At 44.6% G+C, this 22,997-nt stretch overlaps 1 pseudogene; it reads left to right on the top strand.

Moving 5' to 3' along the window:
* Positions 1-16,273: 16,273 nt before the first annotated feature.
* Positions 16,274-16,494, top strand: LOC144500137 (U2 spliceosomal RNA; annotated as a pseudogene).
* Positions 16,495-22,997: the final 6,503 nt, after the last annotated feature.

Here is a 22,997-nt window from a genome sequence, read left to right as displayed (position 1 = left end):
GAAACCCAGATCAAGCTATTTCCTCCCTATCATCCCGAAGTACTCCATGTGCCTATCCAATAACTTCTTAAATGTTCCTAAAGTTTCTGACTCCACTATCCCTGCAGGCAGTCCATGACACACCCCAACCACTCTCTGAATAAAAAACCTACCTCGGACATCCTTCCTATATCTCCCACCATGAACCCTATAGTTATGCCCCCTAGTTACCGCTCCATTCACCCGAGGAAATAGTCTTTGAACGTTCACTCTATCTATCCCCCTCATCATCTTATAAACCTCTATCAAGTCTCCTCTCAACCTCCTCCGCTCCAAAGAGGAAAGCCCAAGTTCCCTCAACCTTTCCTCATAAGACCTACCCTCCAAACCAGGCAGCATCCTGGTAAATTTCCTTTGCACTCTTTCCAGTGTCTCCACATCCTTCTTGTAGTGAGGTGACCAGAACTGCACACAATATTCCAAATGTGGTCTCACCAAGGTCCTGTACAGTTGCAGCATAATCCCACGGCTCTTAAACTCAAACCCCCTGTTAATGAATGCCAACACACTATAGGCCTTCTTCACGGCTCTATCCACTTGAGTGGCAACCTTCAGAGATCTATGGATATGAACCCCAAGATCTCTCTGTTCCTCCACATTCTTCAGAACCTACCTTTGACCCTGTAATCCACATTTAAATTTGTCCTACCAAAATGAATCACCTCGCATTTGTCAGGGTTAAACTCCATTTGCCATTTTTCAGCCCAGCTCTGCATCCTATCTATATCTCTTTGCAGCCTACAACAGCCCTCCACCTCATCCACTACTCCACCAATCTTGGTGTCATCAGCAAATTTACTGATCCACCCTTCAGCCCCCTCCGCCAAGTCATTGATAAAAATTACAAATAGCAGAGGACCAAGCACTGATCCCTGTGGCACTCCGCTGGTAACCGGTTTCCAGTCCGAAAATTTTCCATCCACCACCACCCTCTGTCTTCTGTTAGATAGCCAGTTACCTATCCAATCGGCCAAACTTCCCTCTATCCCACACATCCTTACTTTCTTCATAAGCCGACCGTGGGGGACTTTATCAAACGCCTTACTAAAATCCATGTATATGACATCAACTGCACTACCTTCATCTACACACTTAGTTACCTCCTCAAAAAATTCTATCAAATTTGTGAGGCAAGACTTGCCCTTCACAAATCCGTGCTGACTAACCCGGATTAAGCTGCATCTTTCTAAATGGTCGTAAATCCTATCCCTAAGGACCTTTTCCATCACCTTACCGACCACCGAAGTAAGACTAACCGGCCTATAATTACCAGGGTCATTTCTATTCCCTTTCTTAAACAGAGGAACCACATTCGCCACTCTCCAGTCCTCTGGCACCACCCCTGTGGACAGTGAGGACGCAAAGATCAATGCCAAAGGCTCTGCTATCTCATCCCTTGCCTCCCAAAGAATCCTAGGATACATTTCATCAGGCCCAAGGGACTTATCAACTTTCAGTTTATTCAAAATTGCTAGTACATCTTCCCTCCGAACATCTACTTCATAGTTAGATTGTAGAGAATGATTAACTTAATATAATGGATGGTTATAGAATCCACAAAGACTGCAGTATGTTAGGGTCCAGTGGCATTGGCATGTCCTGCCTCACAGCCCCATTTCAGTGCAACTATGTTGTGGTGAAGTGACCACGCATGCCTTCTTCCCCTTTCAGCAGACATGGGAGACTGCATTAAACGGGAGTGAGTGTGGTCAGGGGGGACTCAGTGGGGGCGTGGAGGGAACTAGCAGCCTCCCCAAAAGACATGGATGTATGAGCGTTACCTTGGCATGTAGATGTGCTCAGTGTTCTGGAGGGAGCTGCCCCACACCCTCTGCTCAACTTGCACCGGTGATGGCCGGCCACACACGAGTGAGCTGCCTGATGACAGGAGGAGTGAGGAATGGACCAAATTCCGATGCTTCAACCCATGCAGCTATTCTCAAAAGTTCTCTTCTTTCAGCAAGAGAAGCTGCGACACAATTGTGCAGGACAGGAGAAAACCCGAGGGGGCGATCACACCTGAGTGCTCTCATGGAGCTTGAGGAGAGGGCAGCACAGCTGGTGGGAGGTGAGTGTAAAGGAACCATTGGTGATGGGGACCTTGGCCTTGGGTGTCCACTTGGTAGGGATTCATCCATTCAATGCAAACATGAGGGATGAATGTGCCTCCACGTTTGATCCAGCTTATACTGTCCCTTGCACTCTCCTGTCTTGTTTCAAGGTGTGTCCCGGAAGAAACCAAGGCCCAAAAAGGAGGAGATGGACACCCTTTCAAGTCCCAGCCCCAGACACAGTGCAGAGAGAAGCAAGGAGAGAGCGGAAACGGAGAGCTCCACACGTTTTGCGGCATCACAGCACATGCTTGCACCCTCCACACATCTCAGTGGGTATTAGTGCTAGTTTAGGAAGGGTCTCACAATCTTGTGGTCATCATAGAGTCATAGACTAGAGTCATAGAGTTTACAGCATGGAAACAGGCCCTTCAGCCCAACTTGTCCATGCCGCCCTTTTTTTTAAAACCCCTACGCTAATCCCAATTGCCCGCATTTGACCCATATCCCTCTATACCCATCGTACTCATGCAACTATCTAAATGTTCTTTAAAAGACAAAATTGCACCCGCCTCCACTACTACCTCTGGCAGCTTGTTCCAGACACTCACCACCCTCTGTGTGAAAAAATTGCCCCTCTGGACCCTTTTGTATCTCTCCCCTCTCACCTTAAACCTATACCCTCTAGTTTTACACTCCCCTACCTTTGGGAAAATATATTGACTCTCTGTAGAGTGGACACATGGACACATGTCCGCAGCTGGAGGGGCTAAGTTCAGCCAAGCTCCCTGCCCCTGCAACCCCCTCCCCCCACTCCCCCCAGAGCACCCCCAACACCTTCTCCACACTCACAGTTCAGCGGCACACAGCTGTACCACCAACAATTCTGGAGGGAGAAATATCTGTGGCGGGGCCTTTCGTAGCCTCGTGCAAGCAGTCCCCCACGGATCCTCTGTCCATCACACTCATCTGACTATCCTGAGTTTTTTCAATGATCACTGAGGGTAAAGGTACAAGGGTTTCAGTTCTTTCCTATCCCTCTCCGTAATGAAGAATGAGAAGCAGGAAATGTAAAATCAATGTTCTTCCCGAACTGCAAAGCCCAGGGATTCAAACCCCTTAAGATTTTCCCCTAGAGAGTGCCATCGTGCCACCCCCATGGTGGATGATCAGTGTAAAGTAGCCCGCGCATAGGCTTTCTCAAGCTTTTTTGTTCAGATACCAGAAATACCCAAGGAGAGCTTCCAGTGTAGTTAGTCTATATTTGGATAAAAGCCTGATTGATATTGGCAGCTCAAACACTTAACTCAATGATTAATCTATTACAGTCGAGTTACCATCTCCCTGGATAAGAAGGATTTCCTCGGATAACAAAATTACGAACATTCTGTGGATCGAAATAATTTTGGACGCATTCTTCTAGCTGTCATAGGCCTATGATCATCCTGGAAATTGAATGGGTGGCACGGTGCCTCACAGCGCCAGGGACCTGGGTTCGATACCTGGCTTGGGTCACTGTTGGTGCGGAGTTTGCACATTCTCCCTGTGTCTGTGTGGTCTTCCTCCCGGTGCTCCGGTTTCCTCCCACAGTCCGAAGGATATGCTGGTTAGGTGCATTGGCCATGCTAAATTCTCCCTCAGTGTATCCGAACAGGCACCGTGGCAACCAGGGGATTTTCACAGGAACTTCATTGCAGCTTTAATGTAAGCCTACTGGTGACACAAGTAAATAAACTTTAAACCTGTTTCACACTAAGAAACTATTGTCATCTCTGCCTTGTGTGGAGATATATGAAACAGACAACAGGCACATATTAGTGATCGTTGCTACGACATGGGAAATCCCTGAACGACTTCTACTGACATTTTGCTCCTTTCACTCAATCCTGTCTTTTTGATAAAATTATTGAACAAAGGAAAATATAGTCCCAATATAGCAGTTTGCTGCTATGTGACAGACTAGTACATGAACCTTAACTGACAGCATGTCAACCTTTGCTCACCAACCAGTAGTTTCCTTGAACCTCAGAGCTTGTCCTCAGAAATCCATCACAACCTCAAATAATCCCATATTCAAATGGAAAAATAAGTCATTTTCACCTCTCCCTTGATGAGATACATATAAATCATGTATTGTTTCGTTACTTGATATTCTTCCAGTCAACTATGTTAAGGCCAATGTATTTGGTTTTTCACGACTACCTTTGAATTTTGTCTAACTCAGTTACCAGATTCTGCCCATACATTTATATAATCTTCATTACATAGTTTCATTACAACAGGGAAGGAAGATTAAATCTTCCTGAACCTTTTAGGTGTTTTTAGTCATGACTCTCTGGATAATAACCACTAGTCCTGAAGCTGTATTTTCCAATTACAGCTTCACAATTCTGATATAATTTGTGGCTGGATCCTATTTGTGGCTTCAGGTTGTAGAGTATCATTCCCGAGGAGCTTGTAAAGACCAGGTCTGAGCTGACACCTAACCTATCGCAAAATCTTAACATCCAATGGAAAGGTATGTTATTTAAAGATGCAAAGTATCATAATCAAATCCCAGGTTTCTAGATTTTAATTTGATTTATTATTATTACATGTATACAGTGAAAAGTATTATTTCTTGCGCGCTATACAGATAAAGCATTCGAGACATAGAGAAGGAAACGAGAGAGTGCAGAATGTAATGTTACAGTCATAGCTAGGGCGTGGAGAAAGATCAACTTAATATAAGGTAGGTCCATTCAAAAGTCTGATGGCAGCAGGGAAGAAGCTGTTCTTGAGTCAGTTGGTATGTGACCTCAGACTTTTGTATCTTTTTCCCAATGGAAGAAGATGGAAGAGAGAATGTCCAGGGTGCATGGAGTCCTTGATTATGCTGGCTGCTTTTTGAAGGCAGCGGAAAGTATAGACAGAATCAATGCATGGGAGGCTGGTTTGCATGATGGACTGGGCTTCGTTCATGACCCTATGTTGTTTCTTGCAGTCTTGGACAGAGCAGGAGCCATCCAAGCCTTGACACATCCCGAAAGGATGCTTTCAATGGTGCATCTGTAAAAAGTTGGTAAGAGTTGTAGTGGAAATGCCAAATTTCCTTAGCCTCCTGAGAAAGTAGAGGCATTGGTGGGCTTTCCTAACTATGGCATCGGTGTGAAGGGACGAGGACAGGTTGTTCATGACCTGGACACCTAGAAACTTGAAGCTTGACCATTTCCACTTCATCCCTGTTGATGTAGTCAGGATGTGGAGATGCCGGCATTGGACTGGGGTGAACACAGTAAGAGTTTTAACAACACCAGGTTAAAGTCCAACAGGTTTATTTGGTAGCAAATACCATTAGCTTTCGGAGCACTGCTCCTTCGTCACATGGAGTGGAAATGTGCTCTCAAACAGGGCACAGAGACACAAAAATCAAGTTACAGAACACTGATTAGAATGTGAATCCCTACAGCCAGCCAGATCTTAAAGATACAGACAATGTGGATGGAGGGAGCATTAAGCACAGGTTAAAGAGATGTGTATTGTCTCCAGACAGGACAGCCAGTGAGATTCTGCAAGTCCAGGAGGCAAGCTGTGGGGGTTACTGATAATGTGACATAAATCCAACATCCCAGTTTAGGCCGTCCTGATGTGTGTGCGGAACTTGGCTATCAGTTTCTGCTCAGCGACTCTGAGCTGTCGTGTGTCGTGAAGGCCGCCTTGGAGAACGCTTACCTGAAGATCAGAGGCTGAATGCCCGTGACTGCTGAAGTGCTCCCCCGCAGGAAGAGAACAGTCTTGCCTGGTGATTGTCGAGCGGTGTTCATTCATCCGTTGTCGCAGCGTCTGCATGGTTTCCCCAATGTACCATGCCTCGGGACAGTCTTTCCTGCAGCGTGTCAGGTAGACAACGTTGGCCGAGTTGCAAGAGTAGGTACCGTGTACCTGGTAGATGGTATTCTCATGTGAGATGATGGCATCCGTGTCGATGATCCTGCACATCTTGCAGAGGTTGCTGTGGCAGGGTTGTGTGGTGTCGTGGTCACTGTTCTCCTGAAGGCTGGGTAGTTTGCTGCGGACAATGGTCTGTTTGAGGTTGCGCGGTTGTTTGAAGGCAAGAAGTGGGGGTGTGGGGATGGCCTTGGCGAGATGTTCGTCTTCATCAATGACATGTTGAATGCTCCGGAGGAGATGCCGTAGCTTCTCCGCTCTGGGGAAGTACCCCCACAGCTTGCCTCCTGGACTTGCAGGCTGTCCTGTCTGGAGACAATACACATCTCTTTAACCTGTGCTTAATGCTCCCTCCACCCACATTGTCTGTATCTTTAAGATCTGGCTGGTTGTAGGGATTCGCATTCTAATCAGTATTCTGTAACTTGATTTTTGTGTCTCTGTGCCCTGTTTGAGAGCACATTTCCACTCCATCTGATGAAGGAGCAGCACTCCGAAAACTAATGGTATTTGCTACCAAATAAACATGTTCGACTTTAACCTGGTGTTGTTAAAACTCTTACGATGTAGACAGGAGCATATCTTCCACTATATTTCCTGAAGTTGATGACTATCTCTTTCATTTCACTGACATTGATGGACAGATTGTTGTCATCACACCATTTCACCAGATTCTCTATCTCTTTCTTGTATTCCTTCTCATCCTTGTTTGAAAGCACAGAGATCTGTCAATGCCTCCCCCCAGCTATAGCCGGCCTTTGTGGCCAATCACCGCCCCCCCCCCTACCTGGGGCATCGCAGCCAATTACCCTACCCACCTCCCCCCATCCGGCTTGGATCTATTCAAAATAGCATTTAAATATTACAGTCAGCCTCGTGCCCTTTTCGGGCGGTGATCTTGTCGGAGATCCGATGCTGGTAAGATCGCGAAAGGTGAGTAGTTAGGTGTGAACCCGATTTCTTGGCTTCTCACTATCTTACCAGCTCATCCCGCTCATTGGCTGGTGGGGCGGGAAGGTAAGATCACCCCCTTTGTCTTTTTTTTTGCACTTCAGTCCCACTTTCCCTTAAACTCAAAATCACAGCTCTTGCTTCTGAACTCTTGATTTCTTCTTCTATACATTTCTAAACTTTTGAGTCTATTGGCCAATTCAGGTTCACTCAACGTCCATCCCTCAGTGTCTGGCAACATCCCAACATCTCACTCAGTCTATTTGCCCAAAGACAAGCATTCGGGTGAGAATTTCTTTCCTTCAGACTTTGATTAAAAGAGGACACTCACAATATGATGAAGTTAAATGGGAATGAAGGATATTAAATGGGACAAAAAGGAAGTGTGATAGTTTAGACCGAAACTCCACTGCGCAGAATGTGCTCTCGAAGAGAAGTCTCTGGAACTTCAATGATGTTGACAGGCATTGATTAGGGAGCAAGTTCAATATGACCTGTTAACCAGTCGCTCACTGAGGTGATGAGTGTCGTTAGCTGCAGGGTGTACTTCGGTGAGCAGAACACACACTGACAAAGCAGAGGGGACGAGGAAAGTAGATTGCACAAATTAAAGGCATAGAACTTTAACAATATCAAAGACAATGCACATACCTTAAATCTTAGCTTCCTAAATCATGAGGAAAGAAAAACAATAGCCATATTGCTAGTCAGTCGCTTGCATGAGTAAATTTGATCCACCCAACTTCACATATTATTTTCCATTTTTATTCCTTCATGGAATATCAGCATTGCTGGCCAAACGGCATCCCTAATTGTCCTTGAGAAGGTGGTGGTGAGCTATCCATTAGAGTATTTAAGAGTGGTTAACTCACGTGGAGACAATTAATGCGATAAATTCAGAGAAAAGAGGGATTGATTTATAACTCATTGGCTGGACTTTTACCACCCTGCCCACCATGGGAATCGGAGCGGGCAAGGGGCGCAAAATGGAAACGTCTGTTGACCTCGGGTGGGATTTTATGGTTTTGAGACAAGCAAGGCCGTAAAATCCTAACCATTGTGTCTATAAAGAATTTGGTTGAGATAGAGGGCAGGCAACTGTAGGAAGCATGTTCATAAATGAAAAGGGGAATGTTGTAGATTTAATAGTATAAATGAAGCAATTGTGATAGCATCACTTAAAAAAAACACAGTGAAATAATTATTTGGGACATAATAATTCCCAATTATTATCACAAAATGGATACCACGACATTGAAATAAAAAAAAGGTTCAAAGATCAAATGTTGATCATTGTCTGTTTTGAAAGAGGGTTGTAGGGTTGGGGGAGGCTCCAGAAATAGAAAAGGATGAGGCCATGGAGGTATGTGAAAATAAAAATGCAAGATTTTAAAATCATGACATTGCCAAAGCAGAAGCCAATATAGGCTCCGGAGTGATGGGGGAATGGGACCTGGTGCTAGTTGGAAATCAGGAAGTGGAGGTTTTGGAAAGACCCAAGTTTACGAAGGGTGCAAAGTGGAAAGTCAGCCAGGAGAGAATTTGATGGACAGTTCTTGATGAGGGTTTCAGAAGCTACTCCCAGAACAAACTGGGAATTATTTTCTGTGGAGGTTCTTTCAATTGTTCCCTGAAACAGGTGTTGGAAGAGCCACCTCGGAGAAATCTTGACAGAACAGTGCAGAGTGGAGAGAGTGCTGCATTGGCTAAGGTGCTTTTTGACGGAGGAGATGTTAAAGTAGAATACTATCATTAATCCATAATACCCTTACCAATATTATTCCCTCAACAAATAACATAGTAAATTGTCATTCATTTCACACCTCAGTGGAATGGCTAGTGCAGAGTGGGAGATGTTTGCCTGTGTTACAACTCTTATCACATTGTGTGAAACGCTTTGCGACAGTTATATGGTCAGACATTACATAAATGTAAATACGTTGTCAAAATGTCAAAATCTATGATCCATGGAGACACCACCTGCAGGAAAAATAAGTCTAGACTCATTTATTTGGAAGCCGACTAGTGAATGAAAGGAATGAATCAAATCACATCACTTCGCTAGCACATGAAGTGATCATGGCAAGATTCACTCATGGATCTTACCTGCCCTGGTGATATGAAAGCAGCAAAGGTAAGCCTGTCCTCCATCCTGGTGTGGTTGCATCAATGCTGACAGTGAGGAGGGATGGCCTCCATCTTGTTGGACTATTGCCTGCTCCTCATTAGGTTCCCTGCAATTAAATATTTGGAAAATGCTCTGCCATTGACCGTACAAATCAGGTTTGGCAGCAGGATTTTTGGGCGGCATGGTGGCACAGTGCCAAGGACCTGAATTCAATTCCTGGCGTGGGTCACCGTTTGAACGGAGTCTGCACGTTCTCCCCGTGTCTGCATGGGTTTCCTTCAGGTGCTCCGGTTTCCTCCCACAATCTGAAAGACATCCTGGCTAGGTGCTTTGGCCGTGCTAAATTCTCCCTCAGTGTCCTCGAACAGGTGCTGAAGTGTGGCGACTGGGGGATTTTCATAGTAACTTAATTGCAGTGTTAATGTAAGCCTACTTATGACACCACTAAATAAACTTAATTTATTTAAAATGGGAATAACCTTATGACATTGAAAAAGTGTGCAACATTTTAACTCTATGCTAGGCTTGCCCATGTTCAAGAGAGTCTGACGCAAATAACCAGTCACCACTTCAAGAGAAGACGAGGCTATCTATCTACGCAATCCAGCCGGTACAATGTGGGATTATTCAAGCTAGAACTGAAGATCTTTTTGATTTGATTTGATTTATTATTGTCACATGTATTAAGCTGCAGTGAAAAGTATTGTTTCTTGCATGCTATACGGACATAGCATACTGTTCACAGAGAAGGAAATGAGAGAGTGCAAAATATGGTGTTATTGTCATAGCTGGAGTGTGGAGAAAGATCAACTTAATGGCAATGGAGGTTTATTCAAAAGTCTGATGGCAGCAGGGAAGAAGCTGTTCTTGAGTTGATTGGTACATGACCTCAGACTTTTGTACCTTTTTCCCGACAGAAGAAGGTGGAAGAGAGAATGTCCGGGGTGCATGGGGTCCTTAATTATGCTGGCTGGCAGCGGGAAGTGTAGACAGAATCAATGGATGGGAGGCTGATTTGCATGATGGATTGGGCTACATTCACGGCTTTTAGTAGTTCCTTGCAGTTCCTTGGGCAGAGCAGGAGCCATACCAAGCTGTGATACAACCAGAAAGAATGTTTTCTTTGTTGTATCTGTAAAAGTTGATGAGAGTCGTAGCTGACATGCCAAATTTCCTTAGTCTTCTGAGAAAGTCGAGGCGTTGGTGGGCTTTCTTAACTATAGAGTCAGCATGGGGGTGTGGGGACTAGGGCAGGTTGTTGGTGATCCAGACACCTAAAAACTTGAAGTTCTCAACCCTTTCTATTTCGTCCCCGTTGATGTAGACAGGGCATGTTCTCCTTTACGCTTCCTGAAGTCGATGACAATCTTCTTCGTTTTGTTGACATTGAGGGAGCGATTATTGTCACCGCACCAGTTCACCAGATTCTCTCTCTCATTCCTGTACTCTGTCTCGTCATTGTTTGAGATCTGACCCACTATGGTGGTGTTGTCAGCAAACTTGAAAATCGAATTGGAAGGGAATTTGGCCGTAGTCATAGGTGCATAGGAGTATATTAGGGGACTGAGAACACAGCCTTGTGGGGCACCGGTGTTGAGGATGATCGTGGAGGAGGAGTTGTTGCCTATCTTTACTGATTGTGGTCTGTCAGATCTTCTTCCTTCCCTCCCCTAGGGAAGATGCGACCCATAGCTCCACAGCCTCCACCATGGGTAAGTTAAGGAGACAGGTCCCAAATCCATCCCAGCAAAGGTGGGGATCAAATCCTGCACTAGTGGTACCAATCTGATCCACAGCAGCTGCTCAACCAACTCTCCTATGGAGTCCAAGTTGCTATGGTGTACATGTATGTAACATGCATTCTTTACAGGCATGCTGCAGTCTAAAGCGATGGATAGTGATGGCAGCGGCTCCACTTTCTTCCATCACTGGACAGGTATCTCTCATTCTTACTTGTAGTGAGGAAGAGTTTTCCTGTGAATTGTAAATTGTCACAACTTACTAGATGATTTGGGTTGGATTACACTAGAATTAAAGTCACTGGTCAAATTTGCTGCAACTCAGCCCTCTTAACATTATGACAATTCGTAGAATCATAGAATGCCTACAGTGCAGAAGGCAGCCGTTCAGTCCATCGAATCTACACCGACCACAAGCCCACCCAGACCCTATCTCCATAACCACACGTATTTACCCGAGCTGATCCCCCTGACATTAAGCGGTAATTTAGCATGGCCAATCCACCTGACCCGCACATCTTTGGACTGTGGGAGGAAACTGGAGCACCTGGAGAAAACCCACGCAAACACGGGGCGAACGTGCAGACTCCACACAGACAGTTGACCCAAGCCGGAAATTGGTCCCTGGCGCAGCTAACCACTCTGCTACGGTGCCACCCCACAATGCCAAACAAGCTATCCAGACGAGAAAGAGAATGATTTAAACAGTTGAGTGTATTCCCACCGGTAGCGAATTCTCTGGAAATTACAATAAATATTTTCAACTTTGCATTTCTTTTTTAAACTTTCCCTTTCTGTCCCTTTATTTCTAGCTCTGTCTCTCTAATATTCCATGCTGTCTTTCCCTCTCTTTACCTGATTTGCTTTTAATTCTTCCTCCTTCATTATTTGTCTGTCTTATTCTCAGTCCTCACATTTCCTTGTTTAAGATGATAGAGGACCCCATGCACCCTCGACACACTCTCTTCCACCTTCTTCCATCGTGAAAGAGATTAAAAAGTCTCAGAACACACACCAACCGACTCAAGAACAGCTTCTTCCCTTCTGCCATCAGACTTTTGAATGGATCCACCTTATATTAACTTGATCTTCTCTACACCCGCGCTATGGCGGTCAGACTACATTCTGCACCCTCTCCTTTCCTTCTCCCCTATGGATTCTATGAATGATATGCTTTGTTTGTATAGAATGCAAGAAGCAATACTTTTCACCAATGTGACAATAATAAGAAATCAAATCAAATCAAATATGAAATCAAATCAAATATGGACTGTCCCTTCTCCCATCATTGACGAAGGTCCCAGGTAATAAAGGGAAAATACTGTGGACGCTGGAATCTGAAACAAAATGGAAAGTGCTGGAGAAACTCAGCAGGTCTGATAGCATCTATGGAGAGAGATTAGAGCCAACATTTCGAGTCAGGATGATCTTTTGTTCGAGCTTTGTCCTTGGTGTTTAGTTACCCTTGTGCCTTCCAATAATTTACAAAACATTTTTTAAGCAGAAGGGTGAGGGAAAAGTCTGACAAGTGGGGCACACTACAGAAAACTCCAAGCCATTGTGATTTTGAAGTCAATGCAAGCAATCTGTTTATGTTTTAACATTAAACCTACAGCTTGGATAATATGAATATAAAAAATTATACAACCCAACTGATTTTTTGGATGATTAATTCTTGAATCATGGCAGTTAACTTTCTGTAATCTCCAGCTGTAAGCATCTGGGATAAGTTTATCTGTTTTCCGGGTCCAATTAGAACATAAGAACTAGGAGCAGGAGAAGGCCATCTGGCCCCTCAAGCCTTCTCTGCCATTCAGTAAGATCATGGCTGATCTTTTCATGGAGTCAGCTCCACTTACCCACTCGCTCACCATAACCCTTAATTCCTTTACTGTTCAAAAATTTATCTATCCTTGCCTTAAAAACATTCAATGAGGTAGCCTCAACTGCTTCACTGGGCAGGGAATTCCACAGATTCACAACCCTTTGTATGAAGAAGTTCCTCCTCAGCTGAGTCCTAAATCTGCTCCTCCTTATTTTGAGTCTATGCCCCCTAGTTCTAGTTTCACCCGGCAGTGGAAACAACTTCCCTGCTTCTATCTTATCTATTCCCTTCATAACCTTACATGTTTGTATAAGGTCTCCCCTCATTCTTCTGAATTCCAATGAGTATAGCCCCAGTTTACTCAGTCTCTCCTCATAAGCTAACCCTCTCAATTCACTTGTCCTTTTTTAATAGTTTTCGTAACGCATTTTAAGTGCAACTTGAAAATGCTTTGGGCCAAGAGGTTTCTCTTCACTACCTGGTTGGCACTCAGATAGAGCAAATAAGGGGATATTGGGTACAGATAACCAAAAGCTGAGTTAAAGGAGACAAATAAATTTAGAGTGAATCATTCACAACCTCATGACATTACACAACACCTTACCGGCAATTCCCACTTGTGAAGTGCTGATTTTGTTGTCATGTTGTGACAACACTGTGCCTTTAAGAAATGTCTTTTAATCATGTTTCTCTGCAGTTTTTTTTAAGCACATCTGGCCTTTTGTTATTAGCACTCTGCTGTCTGTACCAGTGTCCTCTAATTGTTTCTGAAGCAATATAATGGACATCTTGTTTGTTTTTAATTTGGACTAATGCAGCATCCTGGAATTTTATGACCCTTTTTGATTTGCGAATGATTGACAGGTCAGGTGGTACCACAGGACAGTTTTTTTTACATTGGAGAAATCCAAAAGTTTACTTCAAGTTTGGCAGAAGCTGTTCAGGACAGCAGACTGAAAGTAGAGTTCTCTATTTTTATCTCTGGAGTGAAAATTCTGCTGACTGTGAGGTGCAGTGAGAAGCTAAGGCAAGCAGTGTCTCTGAGTGGTTCAAGGTGCTGTAAGTTCCAGGATTGAGAAGGCCTCAGCATTTTCAATTAAACATCCAAACAAGTAATCGATAGCAAGTGTTGGAAAGTTGCAAGGTTATTATTGTCACATAAGCTTACTTGTTTTCTGCGCCAAGCCTAGAATGGGGTGTATGTTTGTGGGGGTTGTTTAGCTTGGAACAGTAAACTTAGCCGTTAAGGTTTTTTAAAATTAATTTGTGGGACATGGGCGTCGCTGGCTGGCCAACATTTATTGTCCATCCCTAGTTGCCCTTGAGAAGGTGGTGGTGAGCTGCCTTCTTGAATCGCTGCAGTCCACGTGCTGTGGGTTGACCCACAATGCCGTTGGGGAAGGAATTCCAGGATTTTGACCCAGCGACTGCAAAGGAACGGCGACATATTTCCAAATCAGGATGGTGAGTGGCTTGGAGGGGAACTTGCAAATGGTGGTGTTCCCATGTATCTGCTGCCCTTGTCCTTCCAGATGGAAGTGGTCGTGGGTTTGGAAGGTGCTGTCTAAGGATCTTTGGTGAATTATACAATATTATAGTTGTATTTTTGTAATTGGTAAAAGTTATTGCTGATTATTCTTATTATAGTTCAACTGTATTCCTAAATAAACTTTATTTGATAAAAGCTTCCTAATGGGCCACTTGAATTATATGTGGAGTGAAACATCTCATGCTCACCTGTGCCAAGTTCAAAGTGCAAACCTTATGGTCTGGGCTGACTTCATAAAACACCCTGGAGTTTCTGACCTGGATTATAACAATGTTGGAGACACAGTAAACTCTGTCCGACAGCAATGTGACAGCAGTCTTTTGATGCAAAGGTGAGGTGACAAGAAATAGGAGCGGGGGTATACCACTCAACCCATCAAACTTGCGCCATCTTTCAATACTGTAAAGTTTCTGGGTTGTGTAGGAATGCTGACAGAGGACTACAGCTTAAATGGTTCACTATAAGAACGTCAGCAGCTTCTAATATGCAATGCCTGTAGCCACATTGTTGAAAACACCCACACTACCAACACATCACTTCCTATGTACAGGTCATGGCAACATATACATGAATACACATTCTACAGATACAATCATGGCTGATTCTGAGCTTCAACTCCATTTTCCTGTCCATTCCCTCATATTCCTTAATTCACTGAGAGACTAAAATATCTGTCTCCCCAGCCTTTAACAATGGAGCATCCACACCCACTGGGGTAGAGAATTCTAGAGATTCACAACCCTTTTAGCGAAATAATTTTTCCTTATCTCAGTCCTATATGATCAGCCCCCTTATCCTGAGACTGTGACCTCCCACTGTTTTAGATTCCCTGACCAGTAGAAACTATGGGGAGGATTTTCCGGCCCCGCTCACCCCAAATCCAGAAAATCCCGCCTGAGGTCAACTGACCTTTTCATGGTTTGTGTCCAGCCCGCCACAATTTCCTTGGCGGGCGAAGTGAGAAAATTCCGGCCTACGTCTCAACATCCAGCCTATCAAATCCCCTCAGAATCTTGTTCAGATCAATGAGGTCACATCTCATCCTTTTAAGCTCCAGAGGGAGTGACTAACTGAGCTATGTCTGACAGACAAGGAAAATCGTAAAGGAGAAGGGAGACAGATATGAGTGAGGCACCGAGGTTTAGGGAGGGACTTCCAGATCTTAAGGCCAAGGCAGCTGAAGGCACAAATGGATGAGTAATTAAAATTGAGGGTGCGCCAGATGCCAGAATTGAAAGGTCGCAGGAGGTTAGAGAGGGTCAAGGCCATGGAAGAACATGAAAACAACAAGAAGAAGTTTAAAACTGAGGCTTTGCTAGACCAGGAGCCAGGGTGGTTCAGCTAGGATAGAGGTGATGGGTGGACGAGTTTGGTTCAAGTTAGGATACAGGCAGCAGAGTCATGGATGAGATCAAGTTTATATATGATGGAAGGTGGAAGTCCAGCCATTGAACCAGTAAAGTCTTGAGGTAACAAAGGTAATGATGAGTGTTTCAGCCGTGAACAAGCTGAGGCAGGATCAGGAACACATTGTGACAAGCTTATCTAACACTTCTCATCATAGAATCCCTACAGTGCAGAAGGAGGTCATTCGGCCCAATGAATCTGCACCAGCCAAAGTCCCACCCAAGCCCTATTCCCATAACCCCACATATTTGCCCTGCCAATCCCCCTGACACTAGGGTCATTTTAGCATGGTCAACCAACCTAACCCGCACATGTGGAAGAAAACCGGAGCACCCGGAGGAAACCAATGCAAGTACGGGGAGAATGTGTAAACTCCACACAGACAGTGACCCGAGGCCGGAATCGAACCTGGGACCCTGGCGCTGTGAGGCAATAGTGTTAACCACTGTGTCACTGTGCTGCCCAATACCTGCACTGTCAGAATGCATAATACTAAGAGGAATTATTTTCATATCCAATGTCCATCAATTTAGAGAAGATTAGAGAAAAAAGAGAAAGAAAACAAGTAATTGCATTTATATTACGCTTTTTATGACCACAGGAAATCTCAAAGCGCTTTGGAACCAATGAAATATTCTGGAAATGTAAGCATCGTCGATCGCTTCTTGGCCTTTTGGCTAAGGTCAAGTGTCAGATCAAACCCAAGATGGGGTGCGATGCCTCATCTTGTCAGCTTGGATCTTGTTTGCGTCTCTTACAGAGACCATGAAATGGATTCAATTTGAATTTGGTTTTTGGAATAAGCAAGGAACGGATGTGGGTTTGCCCAAGTCCATTCTGAGCATTGGCTTTGTAACTTTAAGAATTGAGTAATTTTTTTTAAATGTAGGAAATGCAGTAGCTAATTTGTGCACAGAAAGCTCCCGCCAGCAGCAATCTGATGATAATACTTTTTTGGATGCTGATTGAGGGATAAATATTGGCCTGCGCACGGGGGGGGGGGGGTAACTCCCCTACTCTTCTTCAAAACAGTGCCATGAGATCCTTGTGGGCAGCGCAGCGACACAGTGGTTAGCACTCCTGCCTCACCACACCAGGGACTGGGGTTCAATTCCCGGTTTGGGTCACTGTCTGTGCGGAATCTGCACGTTCTTCCCATGTCTGCGTGGGTTTCCTCTGGGTGCTTCCTCCCACAGTCTGAAAGACGTGCTGGTTCGGTGCATTGGCCATGCTAAGTTCTCCCTCAGTGTAACCCGAACAGGCGTCGGAGTGTGGCGACCAGGGGATTTTCATAGTAATTGCAGTAACACTTTATTGCAGTGTTAATGTCAGCCTACTTGTGGCAATAAATAAAAACTTTAAACCTAACTGAAAATGCAGATTGGGACTTTGGCTTAATATCTCATTCAAAAGCTGAGGCCTCCAACTGTGCAGCTCTTCCTCAGCACTGCACTGGAGTGTCAGCCTTGATTAAGCTTGCTTGGACCAAGCGTGAATCTTCAATATGCAATCCAGTTTGGTGAGGTTTAATGCCTGGAGCTTAGAGTCAGAAATTTCCCACTGAGGCAGTTTTATTAATTATAACGTGTAACTTGCTACCTACTAATTAAATGCAGATGTGAAGCATCAAACAGAGATAAAGTTAATCACACAGATACGATGTAAAGACGTGCTTGTGTGCTTTTAATTGGAATTTTAATCTTGATGGACAGTAATTGATCAGTTGGCCCAAAGTAATTGTGAGTTGTTGTTAATCAATTAAAATTTGTTTATTCCGATTTCAGAGTGTAAGACTGCACACTTGTCGAGGTGAGGAGATAGCACAAACACAGACTGGAATTTGCAGTGTAAACTCCCAGCAGACAAGACTCCCTGCAAGATGCACAAATTCAGAGAATTACCCCTGTGAACTCTGCAATGTTCGCTAGCGCAGACCATTGACAAGAATCACTGAGAGAGTCCCTTTGGTTTACTTCTTATTACTGCCTCGTATTGTTAGCACAGTTGGAGCCTCATTGTGTCAATACAATTAAGGCAAATTAATCCCATCTTGATTGGGTATCTGGCCTGATCAGAGGATCATATAATCATAGAATCACTAAAGTGCAGGAGCAGGCCATTTGGCCCATTGAGTCTTCACCGACTCTCTGACAGAGCATCCCAGCTGGACCCTATCCCCGTAACCCCATGTATTTACCCCGCTAATCCCCCTAAACCTACAAATCTTGGGACAGCAAGGGGAAGTTTACCATGATCAACCAACCTAGCCTGCATATCTTTGGACTGGGGGAGGAAACCAGAGCACTCGGAAGAAACCCACGCAGGTGGGGTGAACGTACGAACTCCACACAGACAGTGACCCATGGCCAGAATTGAATCCTGGTCCCTGGTGCTGTGAGGCAGCAGTGTTAACCACTGTGCCACCGTGCTGCCATCATCTTTGCAATGGATGCTAAAACCAATAGCACAGTACTATGAACTAAAATTGAATTCTTCCATTTGTTCCAAATAGAATTGGAAGAACCAAACACCTGCAATGTACAAAATAGAAGGAGTTACAAAGTTGGGACACAGCACAAATTGGACTGTGATTTTCCCGCAATTGGTCATTTTTTGGGAGAGGTGTAAGTTTTGCGCCAGTTCAGAGAGGCGGGGCCTAAACATGCCGACAAGCCCAGCTTCACAGAGTTCAGGTGCCATTTTAAAGGGCGGCTTGATCTCAAAGTGAAATTGAAGAACCATCTCCCTCCGCCACCAAACATCGAGACCGCCCCCCCCACCCCCCCGTGAGTAAAGGCATGTTTCCCCCCCCTCCTCCCCAACATAGATCGCTAGTCTGATCTCCCCAGCCCTGAATATAGATCACTGGAATGGGGCATTGGAGCTCACACAATGGGTTGCCCTTCATGCCCCCTCCCCACTTCATGTGCGGCACCTTCATGCCTCACCCCTGCATGTCCCACCCCATCAAGCTCCGACCTTTGGCATTGCCAAGGTGCCAGGGCGTTATGTCAGATTGGCATTGTCAAGGTGCTATGGAACTGCCCTGCCATGTGCCCAAGCACCCAGGGGCATCAATGGACTCTGAACTCCCCAGCATGGTCATCATGCCTGATCCCCATTTGTTGAGGCTGGTAATGATTCACGCCGGGCTCCTGCTGCTCCTGAGGGTCGGAGAACACCGGGAGCAGGGAGAATCTGGCTTTAAATCGACTAAGCATATTGAAATGAATATTTACATATGCTAACCTGGTTCCCGCCCTCACTGGGTGAGAACCAAATTATGTCTGGGTGTGGGGGCTCAGAGAATCTAATTGGGGTTCTTGCCGGCACTAAGAGCGCTAATCCCCTCCCCTGCGATTCTCCGACCCTACGCCATCCTGACACGATCTGCACTGGGCACCACAGGGCTGGAAAATAACCCCCAATATTTTGAGTGACGGGAAGTCCGGTCTATCAAGTTCAGGTGATAACTGGTGTCATCCGTCGTTGCACACTTCAGAGTTTGAGCTTTTAGAGAAGTTGAGGCTGGAGATGGTGAAGGCATAAGTGCCAGTTTCAGCTCAATGGAGGGGGTGGGGATGAGACATTTGGGCAATGGGGGCTTCTGATGATGTTGAAAAGGGCAAAGAGGTTTGGCAGTGCCAGGCTTAGTCCAAGCGAGAAGCATTGCTTAGGATGAGAGCTTCAGTTGTGGAACTGTTCAAAGCTTTAAGAGCACAGCTTTGGGTTGGAGAAAGTTCTGCCTTAGACAAGCAGTTATAATTGTGTTGTTGGTGGTTCCCTAATAGGAGTAAGAAAATTATATCAATTATATTTCAAGGTGTATCTTGCATTGCTTTACTATTCTTAACAAAAATACCTGGAAAGTAAATGTCTATTACCACCGTATTGTCAGTGTTTGTTTGAATATAAGACATGGAAGACCCGAAGGTACAAGTACCTTTTACATTCTTTTAGAACAAGTAAGAAAACAAAGGGTTGGAAATCCTCTGGCTGTGGTTCTGGGCGTCAATTAGGGTTACTTCTACAGGTCCCGCTGAAGTTTCAAGGCCTGGAGTAGCTGCTGACACGGGCGGCATGATGGCACAGTGGTTAGCACTGCTGTCTCACAGCACCAGGGACCCAGGTTCGATTCCCGGCTTGGGTCACTGTGTGGAGTTTGTACATTCTCCTTGTGTCTCTGTGGGTTTCCTCCGGGTGCTCCGGTTTCCTCTCCAAAGATGTGCGGGCTAGGTGGATTGGCCATGCTAAATTGCCCCTTAGTGTTAGGGGGGACTAGCTAGGGTAAATGCATGGGGTGATGGGGATGGGGCCTGGGTGGAATTGTGGTCGGTACAGAATCAAAGGACTGAATGGCCTCCTTCTGCACTGTAGGGATTCTATGATTCTATCCTATTATCCCCCGTTTCCTATAAGCCAAGCTAAAGCACTGCTCCGAAGAATGGTGGGCCCATCAAAATGGCTACCATGAGGTACTGCAGGCCAGACATATCCTGTTTGGGGTGAGGAGGGGTGGAAAAGTGGCCCTCTGTTTGCTGAATTTAAATGGCCAAAAAGCGCTCCGTGATCATTAACGGTTGTGAGATGCACCCTGATAAGTGGGGACAGAGAGAATATCTGAATTTTAATGTGGACAAGAATTCAATGAAAGAACCATAGAGAATTTAGGAACTGATGTCAATTGCTTTTGAGCATGCACTTTTACATAGATAATCTACTACAAGGTTATGTCCATAAGAGCCGAGGTGAATAACACCAAACTATGCATTGGCACAGGCAACAAACTCAACACCACATACAAAGTGAAGCTGGTGTCATTTGCCTCTGCTCAGTATATCTGTTGTTCCAGTTCATGGAAGGCAACCAATGTAGGAACATTGCTGTCACCTTGTGGTTGAATGCAGCAACTGGAGTAAAAGCAGCATTACGAATCTCTGAAATTCCTAATAAAGGATTTACACGGCTTGTTCCTTTATTAATAAGCAGGAATGTTTCACGTAATAGTATATCTCATGTAGCATTGCTTATGGGAAATCCAGGTCCCATTTCTTAGCTTGGTCTCAGGGCATCAGTGGATAGTATTTACAGCCATTCGGCCCAACCGGTCTCTGCCTGTTTCTATATTCCATATGAGCCTCCTCTCACCCTAGTGCAGGTCATGCTATCTCCTCCCATTCCTTTCTCCCTTATTTACTTATCCAGTTCCCCCTAAAATGCATCAATGCTATTGACCTCAACTACTGCATGTGGTGGAGAGTTCCATATGACCCCTCACTTGGTGAAGAACTGCATTCCTCGCTGGAGTTATCAGTGACCATCTCATATTGATGACCCCTAGTTTTGAACTCATCCACAATAGAAACAGCTTCACTTTGCCTACCTTATCAAAGTCTTTCATAATTTTAAAGACCACCATTAGGTCAACCTCAGTCTTCTCTAACACTAAGGGGTACAAAGTTTTGGAATAATCCCTATTAAGGCAGAGATGAGAAGAACTGTTTTCTCTCAAATGATCATTTGTCTGTTGAGTACTCTTCCCCAGAGGGCACTGGAGGCTGGGTCATTTATTACAAAGGGGAGGTTGATCTCCTCTCTGAGAACTAACACTCAACCACTCAAAGAAAAGTGCCTCCCTTCATAATCTGTTCAAGTGTGTGTGAGAAGGGGGATTATCTGCCCTTCAACAGCTTTTAGTGATGAAATCAAAATAACTACCTGAAACTCTGAAAAATCAACAAGTAACACTTTATTCTTCTAACTAACAGTGAACAGGTTAACTAAACTATTAACAAACCGAATAAAACATTATTCTAATGGAATGCTGTTTAGATAATTACAATTCCCACTTAACAAAAAAATAGAATCTTCAGTCACACTCAAAATGCAATCAAGTTTGTCGTCTTCCAGTTTTTTTTCTTCTTTGCTGATTTCTTCTGCTTTCTGTTCTTCTGTTGGTACCTTTACGATTGAGATGAGGCTTTCTTTTAAGACATAAATGTGGCTGTTACACTGACCAAGAGCAGTTTCTGTGTGTGTCTCTCTCTCTCTCTCTCTCTAGCTGTGAACTGAACTGAGCTGTTACTCGGCAGGTGGCAGGTGGTTTTCTGGCAGTTTGGAACTGGGAGTTGTGGCCTTTATACCCCCAATGGCATACCAAAATTCACACAATAGGATTGGTTTACAGATTATCAAAACATTGAATTCAAATCCAATAGGCTGCAAATTCAAATGTCTATTTCAAATTGATTGGTTAAAATTCAAAAACATGTTCTGATTCAAATGCCCAAAGCCCGTTACCAAAACAACCCTGTCGTTTTTGCCTCTGATACATTGTTTCACTCTACGTACAACATGTACCTGCTTCTCTTTTATTTAAACTCTAAATACAGAAAAACTAAAACCACCTTTTAAACAATTTTACAACTCTGAGCATTTTTACAACTTATTTAAAATTTTGCAAACACTAACTTCACAAAACATTGAACTGACAGATTTTCAATGGACAAGGAAGTCAAGGACTGTGGGGGCGGTGGGGGCGGTGGAGACAGCAAAGTGGAGTTCAGGCCGCAACTAGATCAGCCGTGATCTTATTGAATGGCGGAGGAGGTTTGAAGGGCTGAATGGCCTACGCTTGTTCCGAGTTGTCATGTTCCAATGTTGCTGAAGGAAAGAACCCAGGCCATTAGTCGTTGCCACTAGTTAAAACCTCTCAGTTCTGGTATCATCTTAGCAAATTTTCTTTGCATCACTCCAGTAGTTGGATATCAAGTTTGGAACATGAAGACTTGAGTGGTGTGCAGTACTCGGGTCCAAGCAATGTTTATTACGGGTTTAACGTAACTGTGCAGAGACCTGTGGCATCAGGATTGAACCGCCAATAGCCATGGAGCATTACAAAAACAAGGAGAAGAATTTCAAAGGTTGGTTGGCAGGTGCAGCAGATAAATAAGAAGGCAAATGGAATTCTGTCCTTCATTGCTAGAGGGATGGAGTTTAAAAACAGGAAGGTTATGTTGCAGCTGTATAAAGAGCTGGTGAGGCCACACCTGGAGTACTGTGTACAGTTTGGTCTCCTTACTTGAGAAAGTATATACTGGCACTGGAGGGGGTGCAGGGGAGATTCACAAGGTTGATTCCTGAGTTGAGAGGGTTGGCTTATAAGGAGAGATTGAGTAGACCAGGACTATATTCATTGGAATTTAGGAGAATGAAGGGGGGATCTTAGAGAATCATCAAAAATTATGAAGGCAATAGATAAGGTAGAAGCAGGGAGGTTGTTTCCACTGGCGGGTGAAACCAGAACTAGGGGGGCGGGGTATGGCCTCAACATAAGGGGAGCAGATTTAGGACTGAGTTGAGGAGGAACTTCATGCCCAAA

Source organism: Mustelus asterias, chromosome 10, assembly GCF_964213995.1.
Source record: "Mustelus asterias chromosome 10, sMusAst1.hap1.1, whole genome shotgun sequence".
NCBI classification, from domain to species: Eukaryota; Metazoa; Chordata; class Chondrichthyes; order Carcharhiniformes; family Triakidae; genus Mustelus; species Mustelus asterias.
Note: the sequence above shows the minus strand (reverse complement) of the source record. Positions and strands in the feature narration are given on the sequence as shown.